Source organism: Hydra vulgaris, chromosome 14 (genome assembly GCF_038396675.1).
Source record: "Hydra vulgaris chromosome 14, alternate assembly HydraT2T_AEP".
NCBI classification, from domain to species: Eukaryota; Metazoa; Cnidaria; class Hydrozoa; order Anthoathecata; family Hydridae; genus Hydra; species Hydra vulgaris.
The window spans coordinates 12,318,724-12,330,000 of NC_088933.1; the positions used below are offsets into that span (position 1 = coordinate 12,318,724).

General features: G+C 26.5%; 1 long non-coding RNA gene across 1 annotated transcript in view; it reads left to right on the forward strand.

Annotated features, from left to right (window-relative positions):
- Window positions 1-247: 247 nt before the first annotated feature.
- LOC136090547 (uncharacterized) overlaps window positions 248-11,277 on the forward strand; it is a 14,582-nt gene continuing 3,552 nt past the window's right edge. The window contains exon 1 of the long non-coding RNA XR_010643494.1: window positions 248-429. This is a non-coding gene — a long non-coding RNA (uncharacterized LOC136090547). The remainder of the gene's footprint in view (window positions 430-11,277) is intronic.

The window sequence follows — 11,277 nt, forward strand, 5'->3', positions numbered from 1 at the left end:
GACATGAAAAAATCATAATTTAAATTTTTCGAAATTTAAATTATGATTTAAAATGATCTAAAATATTAGAGTATGTACATATTAATTATTAACAATAATTTAGGAAATGACGATTTATTATTCATACTTAACTTTTATTTCAAAAGATCTAGTACAAGAATTCTATGATATCACGACAATATCCAATATCCGAAAACACACAACTTCCGAGAACACACAAAGATTAAACTCATTGTTTTTTAGATTATCTTTTGTTTTGTTAATTTTGTTCAGAAATAACACGTGATGTTATTTTTGTAAAATAAATCTCTGGAAACTATTATCGACGAGGACATATTATTTGAGAAAATTTTGTTCGAATATAAGGTTTTTACCTTGTTGAAAAATAAATAGCCAGATAAACAATAACTCACAACGCAATACAAAAAGGTAATTTATAAAAGTAAAACATAAAAAACAAAAATCTGAAAAGTAATGCATGTTAGTGTTAAAAAAAAAAGTATTCAGTTTTCTTATTTTATCTAGGAATTATTTTTCTTTATCTTACGATTCATGTTGTAGCTGTTGTTATTAATGCTTATGTAACTAATTTTCTTTTTTTCTTCTTCTTGTCATTATTCATTTTTTTATTATTACATTTATTTATTATTACAACTATAACTGTTATTATTGTTATATATACTATTATTGTTATAATAATTATTACTATTTCTTTCTTTTTTTTTTTAATTTTATTGCCATGTAATTTATTAAAGTCGTAAACCATAATATAAATACAAATACAGGGGCAAGAAGACGACATAATTGGCCTTATCACCAAGCCCCTTAGTCTATATTTTCAATTATTATTTATTTTTAATGATATATAAATTTTTTTATACAGTTACATATTATTTGTTTTTATTTTCATTTTAGCCATTTATTACATATGTTTTATTCTACCGCGTATTATTATTTTTTTAATCCTTTTTTTTTGTTTTTTTTTTGTTTGTTTTTTGCCAAAGGTAATTTTTTGTTTTGTTTTTAATGTTTGATGTAACTTTTGTTTTGTTTTGATTTTCTCAGTGTTTTTCTGTTTATGTTGTATTTATTTATGTGGTCATAATATTTGCAATATATTTTGATTATTATATTATAACAACTATGATTATATTAATATATTTTCTAAATCTTTATAATTTTTTTAGCAGTAGTCGTTTTTATGTCCTCGTTAATTGTTACGTTTTGTCAGTTTATTAGTGTTTGTAACAGTAACTTTGTAAGTAAAAACGATTGCTGTATGAAAAGTAATACCGATTTATTTAAATTATTATAATTACTTTATTATTATTATTATTACTATTATTGTTATTGTTATTATTGTTATTACTATTATTATTATTATTACTATTATTACAAAGATTAATTGTATATAAGTAAACTATTTTTTTAAGGTATTTACTTGAGATTAGTATTTCAATACTATTTGTAAATAGCCGTGAAAATTTAATTTCAGAATACATATGATTGATTGATTGATTATACCGTAAATATAAAACAACAAAAATTAAAAAACGTAACACTATATAATATAAATCGTTTTTCTAAAGACTTATTAAAATAAAAATCATCGGTCCTAAAGTCCTACTTTAACTTTTTGTTTTTGTATTGGTTAAGAAAAAATAAAAATAAAATAATAAAAAAAGAATTAATACAAAGTAAATATATTACTAAAAAGCAAATACGCATAATCCTGAAGCTTACCTTTTACACCAGCATATACCTTGAAATATGTAAATAATTTTTATAAATTATAATTTTTTATATATACTTTAAAAAAAAAAAGAAAAAAAAAAAAAAATTTAAAGAAAAAAGAAAGAAAAGAGAAAAAAAAGAAGAATTTAAGCAATAACAATTCGCACAATCCTTTTCTAAGATCGTCAAGCCGATAATGACAAACCCCTAATAGTTGGGTAAGTTTATTGGGTAAGTTTTTACAGTAGCAATCATTAAAACTTCAGAAAAAACTGAACGCTACGTCGTTAATCATTAGTTTTTGCTTCAATTTGTTCTTAAACTCATTAAGTGTAGCAATTATTTTAAGTTCATTAGATAATATTTTATTTTATAATTTTGGCCCTCTATATTAGAATTTTGAAAATTCAGTCACCGCAAAATAACTTTTGAGGTGAATATAACCGTTATTTAAAAATACGGTTAGATATCTATTCTGATTTATTTTGAATAATGGGTAAAATATTTTAGGAAATACATTTTTATTAATTTTGATCATGAATATAAAAATTTGATACAAATTTAATTGATAAACATTCATTATATTTGAATTAACAAATAACGTTTGGGAGTGTGTATGACGGTCCACATTAGAAATGATTCTGATTGCTTGCTTTTGTTTACTAAATATATTTTTTATTTTATTTTTAATTGTACTGCATCAAGCAATGTTTACATAATTAAGATGACAATGAACGAACGAGAAATATAAAAGCTTTAAGCGAGTTGGATTTAAAAAAGGCTTAGCTCTGCATAGCAGGCCGATGTTCCTTGAGATTGTATTTTCGAAATATTGTATGTGATCTCTCCACGTCACATTTTCATCAAAAAACGCGCCAAGAAATTATAAAGTGGTTTCTCTTTGTCCTGTTTGGCATTACAAAGGAATTTTATCTCGGTCACAAAAACAATGGAAAAAAGTATATTTTGTTTTTGTTACATTTAGAGATAATTTGTTTGCATTAAACCAAGCAGTAAAATTTAATAGCTCTTTGTTCACTGACTTAAACAGAATATTTATATCATTATGCGCACAAAATAGATTTGTGTCATCTGCAAATCGCATCTAGTTCAGTGCAAGCTTTGCTTAAATCATTAATAAAAATGAAAATATGAGTGGTCCTAATATTGATCCCTAAGGAACCCCACATGATATGTTCATTTTAGTTGTCTTACTTTCATTATAAGAAATGTATTGTTTCTATTTGACAAATATCTTTTAAACCACGCAATATTTATATGTTTAATACCATAGTTTTCTAATTTTGTTTATAAAATATAATGATCGACAGTGTTAAAAGCCTTACTGAGATTAATAAATACACGTAATTTAAATTTATTTTCATCAAATGATTTAAAGATATCATGAACAAGATGAACAATAGCCTGATCAGTAGAGTGGCTCTATTTAAACCTAAATTGCTTACTATGGAGAATGCTGTTTACATCTAAAAAGAAATACATCTTTTATACATAATGTGTTCCAATAACTTTGAAAAGCATGATAGTATGGAGATAGGCCTGTAATTAGAGACAATAGTCTTATCTCATGATTTTAGTATAGGTATTACCCTTGCAACTTTAAGTTTATTGGTAAAGATTCCTTGGTTTAAAGGAAGCGTAAATATATGCAAAAGCATATATTTACGCTTAAATTTAACTACTACATTACTGCTTACATCATCAACTCAATTACCTTTATTTGGTTTAAGTAAGTACATGGCATCAAGCAAATCTGCTTCTGTTTGCATATAAGTGTCCATTGTATTATTATTAAAGTTTAGGTTTGATTTGAGGCAAGTTTTACTTTTTTTTATTTTTGATGCTAGACTTGGATCTGTGCTAACAAATGCATAAACTAATTAGCAAATATTGCGTCGTTAATAATTTCACAGTCATTTATAATTAGTCTTTTTGGTAAACGACTAATATTCATATTGTTTTTACCTATAACCTCTTTTATTATGTTTCAAGAATTTTGTATATCATTTTTGTATTTTAGTAATTGGCTACTATAGTGAAACTTTTTTGAGCGCTTTACAATCATCACAAAAAGACAATGATAGTTTTTAAAGTTTCATTTTTAAAAGTTCTTTTTTTAATGAACTTCTCATACAATTGTTGCTTTGTTGGTGTTATCTAGTGATTTTGTAGAGTTTTTGTTTTATCAAATTTAGTTGTTTATGGAAATGCTTTATTGTGGTGTCATTCAAATATATAAAAGTTATAATAAGCTTCATTAACATTATCTCTTTTCAAAACAAATTCCCAGTCTGTTGTCGATAAAAGGCTAATAAATGTAACAAGTGAAGCGTCCTTAATTACTCGTTTATTAGTTTTTACATTTTTAGAAAGTTGATTTAACGATTTTTGTGCTGTTATAAAAACTGGAAAATGGTCAGATATGTTTGTGATAAATATTCCAGTTTTAATTTTATGTTTTTAAAATTATTAATTACAATTTGATCAATTAAAGTAGCAGTATTTTTTGTAATTTGAGTAGGTTTTTTTATAGTTGGAATAAACATATTTTGAAACATAATATTAAAAAAAGTTCTGACGTATTCAAGCAAATCTAATTTCAGATCGCCTACAAAGTAATTGCATTTGCCACATAATTCTTTGCTTATAATTAAGCTTTTAATTTGTTTGTTAAATGCTTTTTTATTACCAGAAGGTGGTCTGTATATGACGTGCACAACTGCGTTCTTGCAAGTTCTATTCACAACTACAATTGATAACAATTCAAAATCATGCTTAAAAGAATTTTTTGCGTTGTTTGAAATCTAAAGAGTTGTGGATAAAACTATTACTTTCATTATTGTTATTGTTTTACTATTAATATTATTATTGTTATTATTATTAATAATATTAAAATTGCTATTATCAAAAACTTAAATTAGAAATATTTAAGATATGATCAATTTATTTTCAAAACGCGTCATGCGCTATTTTTAAAAAAAATGTAGAATTGTGCGGTTTATTTTATGTGTAAAAGGACCTAACAGACATTGTGTCCGATTATTTGCTCGGCGAAGTATAACCATATAGTTTCTACTTCTAAAACACATTACATTTTCAAAACTAAATTAATGCGTTATCTAATCTCCTATATAACATAGAAAAAAAAAATACAACGCTTAAAACGAGAAAAGAGAAAAGCATTTCTTTATTCTAGTGTTTGTGTATACATTCATACTTTGTTTAACTTTGTTTGATGATGAGAAATATATAAATTTGTTTGATGATGGGAAATATATAAAAAAGACATCTTATGTTAACGAGTTTAATTATATGTTTGTTTATTTGTCTGTTATATATATATATATATATATATATATATATATATATATATATATATATATATATATATATATATATATATATATATATATATACATATATATATATGTGTGTCTGTATATATGATGTCTGTATGTTTGATGATGGGAAATATATAAAAAAGACATCTTATGTTAACGAGTTTAAATATATGTTTGTTTATTTGTCTGTATATATATATATATATATATATATATATATATATATATATATATATATATATATATATATATATATATATATACATATATATATATGTGTGTCTGTATATATGTCTATGTATGTGTCTATATATATGTCTGTTTCTTTTTATGGAAATCATTCAATAATAATACTTATTTTTTATTTGTTAAACCGACAGTTCCTTTTATTATGGAAAGAAAACAAGAGTTATGCATTCTTTCTTTTTTAAAATTTTATTTTATGAAAAAATTTAACGATGACGTTTATTTTATTTAAAACTGTTCATTAATCCCAAACAGACTTAAAAATAAAGGCGGAAATAAAAAGGTATTGGCCCATCTGTATAAGCAAGATGATTTAAAAAATTTGATAAATTTTTCGAAGCATTAATTCTTCGTCTATTTTCAGATGCCTGCTATGCACAAAGCAAGAACATAAACATAGTTTTGATGCTTCTTTCCTTAAATTGCTCATCACTATCACTTTCTCTGAATGAGAGCATTACTACCATCTAACAGATAGAATATTTGGTAGGGTTCAGCAGGATATTACAAAACGTGAACAGATCTTACAACATGCTGTCTGCATTTTAAGACAACATGGCAAAGTTTTTTTTTTTGGCCAAATTTGGTCAGCCTTAGACATTAAAGCAGAAAAAAAAATGTGAAAACAATACAAATATTTAGAACAAGTAAAATAAAAAAAAAATCAATTCCAACCATCAGGAATTAGTACTATGTTGCCATCACTCTGAGCCAACCTCGTTGCCTACATAAGAAGGGGAAGAAATAGGATACCTTTAAATCAAGTGTCCTAGCAACAAGTGTGAAAAACGTTTTAATAAAAGATATTTTTTGTCTGCTAGATACTGTCGGTGCAGATAACACAATATGCAAACTTTATAAGAAACTTCTGCAAGATTCTAGAGTAGATAATCCACTGTCTAGTGAATGTGATAGGTAACTTTTTGTTTGAAGATCTATTTTTATCTTTAAATATTCAATAAAATGAAAAATAGGAGTTGATTTAAACTTTAAAATAAAAAAATATTATGGCTTATTGTCTCGTATTTATCTCTCCAAAATAAATTTTAATTTACAATTTAAAACATAATAGCCTAATAGAATAATGTTTACATTCACATTATCATTAAAATATAAATACGAAAACAATAAATACGCAGAGTCATGCAATAAGTTAAATGAAATTAATTATTAAAAGATATTTAGGTCTTTTAAAGTTAATAAGTTTTCCAAAATATCTTTATAAAATGGATATACAGCACTTTGCTAATAAGCTGTAATTGGATATACAGTATTTTGAAAGTAAATGCGAATTTATAATACCTATTTTTTATTTTTTTTTTATTTACCTATATTTTAATTATTAACTTTATCTAACTTGCTACAACTAAACATCCGGACTTTGAAAATGAATTTCTCTTGAACGAAGTTATCAATATATTAGATTTAAAAAGCAAATTAACAAAAAACTTGTATTTAACATAATAAAAAAAAAATTAATTGTTCATCAGTTCAACTCTCCCAACACGATCAACTTTTGTAAAAGTACTCGTTTCAAGCCAATGTACGCAATTTTGATCAATTTTTTTCATACAATACTCTATTCTATTTCTTAGTTGACAGAAATTTTTAGGTCGCCAATCTTCTGAATACACCAATCTTTTAATTTCAGTCTAAAAACCCTCAATCAGATGCAATTCAGACACAATAGCAGGGTTTATGTCTCTCGGCACATGTTCGATGTTTTAGATTATACATGTTCGCCTTTTTGGTAATCTTGTACTTAGTTTGAGTAGTGCGCGGAGACTTGATCAAGCCAGAATACAATTTTGTCGTTTTTATGAAACTTGTTGATGAGGTTCTTTAATTTAAACAGGCATTTAGAAAAGTACACATTCTTGTCGACTACTTGACCCGAAGGAGTGATATAATGCTTCAAGACCCTTTTCACTGACAAGGCTATCAAAACTAGAAATTTTGACTCATATTTGCTTTTTATTTTGAATTTGACCTCATTAGGAGTTGCGTCGGGATTAGAAGCATAATATCCTGCGTTGTCAGAAAGCTCTGTGTTGCCCAAAGGAAAATACGATTCGTCGTCAATTATCACAAATATTTTTGCTATGAAAGACCGTCCTCCTTATAAATCATTTTTTCTATGTTTTATATGTTTCTTAGGTACTTTTTTGCATCCCAACCACTTTTATTTTTTCTTTCTGGTCCTCTATTGATCTCTTTGCATTGCAGTATATCATAAATGGTTAGTTTTGAGACATTTTTCATGCAAAAATGGTTAACAACTATTTCTGTTGCGTTCTAATAAAAAAAAAGTTGTTTTAGAGTATAGGGAACGCAAATTTTGGCGAAAGTAAAACAATCGGAATTCGGAATTCGAAATTAAATTTTTTCGGATTTCGGTCGAATTCCGAAAATATTAAACATTTATTTTTTGCCTATAAAAATAATAAAAACAACTTATTTGAGATAAGCCATTGTTATTTATTGCATGAAAAAATACTTTCTTTAAAAATAAAAATGAAACATAAAATTATACCAAATTCAATTAGTACAGAAACATTCTAATATGGTATATCATTTAATAATAAAAGATATAAAATTATTGTTTTGTTTGCCTAAAATATGTCTTGAGGAAGAAGAGATTACTTATAGTTGCGTCTCCGAGTCTCGCTCGAACTTTTGTACAAAAGTTACCAGCAATTGAGAAGGCTTGCTCAGACTCCACGGTTGATGGCGAAATAAAAATCAAATGTGAGTAGAAGAACTCTAATATTTTGCAAAGAAAGCCGTTCTCTTCAAAGAGTTTCATTTCAGATTTAATTTTTGAAAATAAGCTCCTATTTATTATTTGTTGAGTTGAGTTGGACGTTATGTTGGACAATAAGTTCAATTGAATTTTGTTCTCAAACTTTTGCATTAATGTTAAGGGCTTAGTTTGTTCTTCCAACATCACTTCTATCACATCGTCAGCTTCTGACTGCTCGCCTGAGGAATTTTCCGTGTTAATGTTAAATATCAATCTTTGTGCAAAGTTTTCAATAACTTTGGATATTGTTTTTTTCAATGGTCTAATGAAAGATTAGTGAATCTCACTTCTTCCGCCATTGTGTAAATACTGAAAAGTTCCAGACACATTAGTCTTTGGCTTATTAAGTCTTCTAATTTATTCTTTAATTTTAATGGAAGTTCTTCAGATCCAAAATTCTCAAGCATAAAAGAAAATGCCGCATCAGCAGAAAACGGATTTGCATCTTCTCGACAAAGGGCTTCAACAGTAAACTTCACGAGGAGAAGGGCAGACATAATGTTTTTAATCGACAAAATTTTAGCATCTAGAACAACGATATCAGATGCAATGTCAATCAATGCTTTTCTAACACAGCCTTTTAGCTTCTTAAACCTTTCAAGCATTTCAACTAAGCTATGCCATCTAGTTCTAGTGTCGATACTTAGTTTCAATTGTTTCCAAGTTCTTGTTTCACGTATACTTGAAGAATATCATTTAATGTTCTTGAAAAACAAAATTTCTTTACAATTAAACGAACTTTTTGATGAGGAAACTAAATCCAAATTCTTCAGTCTCACCAAGCTCAGCTTCATTATAAGTTTGTTCAATCAAGTCAACAGCTTCATCTTCAATGTATTTCTCATCTAATTTATCGAAGTCACTTACTTGATCTTCAACACGAACGTTTTCTGTATATTTGTGAGCCAGCAATTCAGTTGTATTCAAATTATTATACAAAACATCAACTACTGCTAAATGTATCGCATGTGCGAAGCACAACTGCTAATTACATGGTAAAAGCCGTCCAACTTTTGCATCACAGCTGCCCCATCAGTTGTTATAGACACAATATCTTTATCGATATTTATATTGTTGTCATGCAATGTGGTTTTCAGAGCCGTAATGCATCTCTCTGCAGAGAAACGTCCTTCAACAGATACTAAACCTAAATTCCAAAACTGTTTTTTGCCATGGACATTCACATTTAAATAACATCCGTTTCTTGAAGATGTCCATTCATCTCGAGTTAAGCAAAATCTTGTTTCATCTTCTTTTTAAATTTATAAAAGCCTGCATCATTTAGCCCGCATTTTTTGTGCGTATTCTAAACTATTTTGCAAATCGAGTTAGGTGATTTTGGTAATACATAATCTCGAGCGACTCTAGCCAAAAACAAATTTTTCAAATCGATAGACATACAGAAAACTTTGAATTATTATCTAAAGCACACATTCGTGATACGATTGCAGAAAGTGATTCTTCTTTTTTGTTGAATAAATAGTTTGTAATCATCATTATTGATGCGCTGCTTTCTTGACCTTCACCTTGCACGACATCTCGTTTTAATACATTAATATTGTGTATTGTTCTTATATGCATGTGATACAGTGTTGTCGTTAAACCAGCGGATTTTACTATTTTATAACATATTTTACATTTTGCAGTTAGTTTTTTAATCCTCTTAAAAAATGAATCCAAGCAGAATTTTAATTTTTACATTGCTTTTTGTATTCCGAATAACTTTTCTTTGAAGACATTTTAGGATGTACTTTTGATAATAATTTAACTTATTAAACAAAACATAATTAAAATTAAACAGTTATCAAATAATGTCGTTAAATTAAAACTGCTATTATTCCTGCTATTATTTGCTTACCTATTTAAAAAATCCAAATAATTCAATACACACCGCACTCCAATAAGCAAATCTCAACACTGTTGAAAATCGTAAAGTATAAGAAACGAACACGAGGTTTTACCAAATATAAAAATTATTACACGTGGATATGAAATGAAGACATGAAACCTTTAACTGCAGTTTAGGAATGTTTTCTTTATGTCTACTTGTATTATGCAGGATAACTGCAACTTACAATTGTTTTCTTTATTTCTTCTTATAGAATTAGGATGTAGAATATTTATATGTACAGAAACAAAAACACAATTTAAAAGTTGGAGAGAGCACGAAAAAATAAATTTCAATTTCGGAATTCGCTGGAAAAAGTTTCGTAATTCGAAACTGTATTATAAAAACGAATTCCGGAATTCTCAAATTTCGAATTTCGAGATGCATTCCCTATTAGAGTAAGAAATAAATTAAATTTCTTTTCATTCCATACATTTTCATTTATATTTTTAAAAAAGCAGTTTAGTACCTTTATTATTAAAAATGTTTGTTAAATATTTTTCTGCATGATTTTCAGCCAAAGTTTTCTCGTCTGACTTCCCAAAGTTTACGCGAAAAAAAGTCAGACAAAATATCGTCTAATATATGTTAAGCAACAATTATTTGTCCAAGTATATGAGCCATCAATGTCTGACAAAAAAGCCAATTTTCTCAATACCACAACAATAGACACCGCATTTTGAAAAAACTATTCATATACACTTTTGTCTCATTGTAAAGTATTTAAGATATTTTAATATGAGTCTACATATATTTATTTCGTACTTTTACCTAGCTAACGCTCAACAATTGCTTATTGTTAGCGTATAAAAGCTTTTTAAAAAAGGTTGGAGTTTAAAAAAATATATCAAAACAACTAAGTTAACATTTGTGTGTGTTTTTTTTAACTCTTTAAAATAAAGATTTTTTTAATTATTATCCATATAACTCAATAATAAGCATTAAGTATTTGATTTCTAGTTGAGAAAAACTTTGACCTTGAATTGAGAAATGTTTTTGTATTAGCTTTAAAAATTATATTAAACAAAAATAACCATTATATTTAATTATAAGTAGCTATAAAATTTAAATTTGACAATAAAACTTTAATCTAATTTACTTGACAATTACGTAAAAAAGTGATTTTTATATTATACGCAATAATTAAATTTCAGATTAGCCTTTCAAAATTCTACTTTTATGTTTGATATTTTTTGGTACGTCTTCAGACATTCTAAAAGTACCCTAGATCCACCATTATAGGG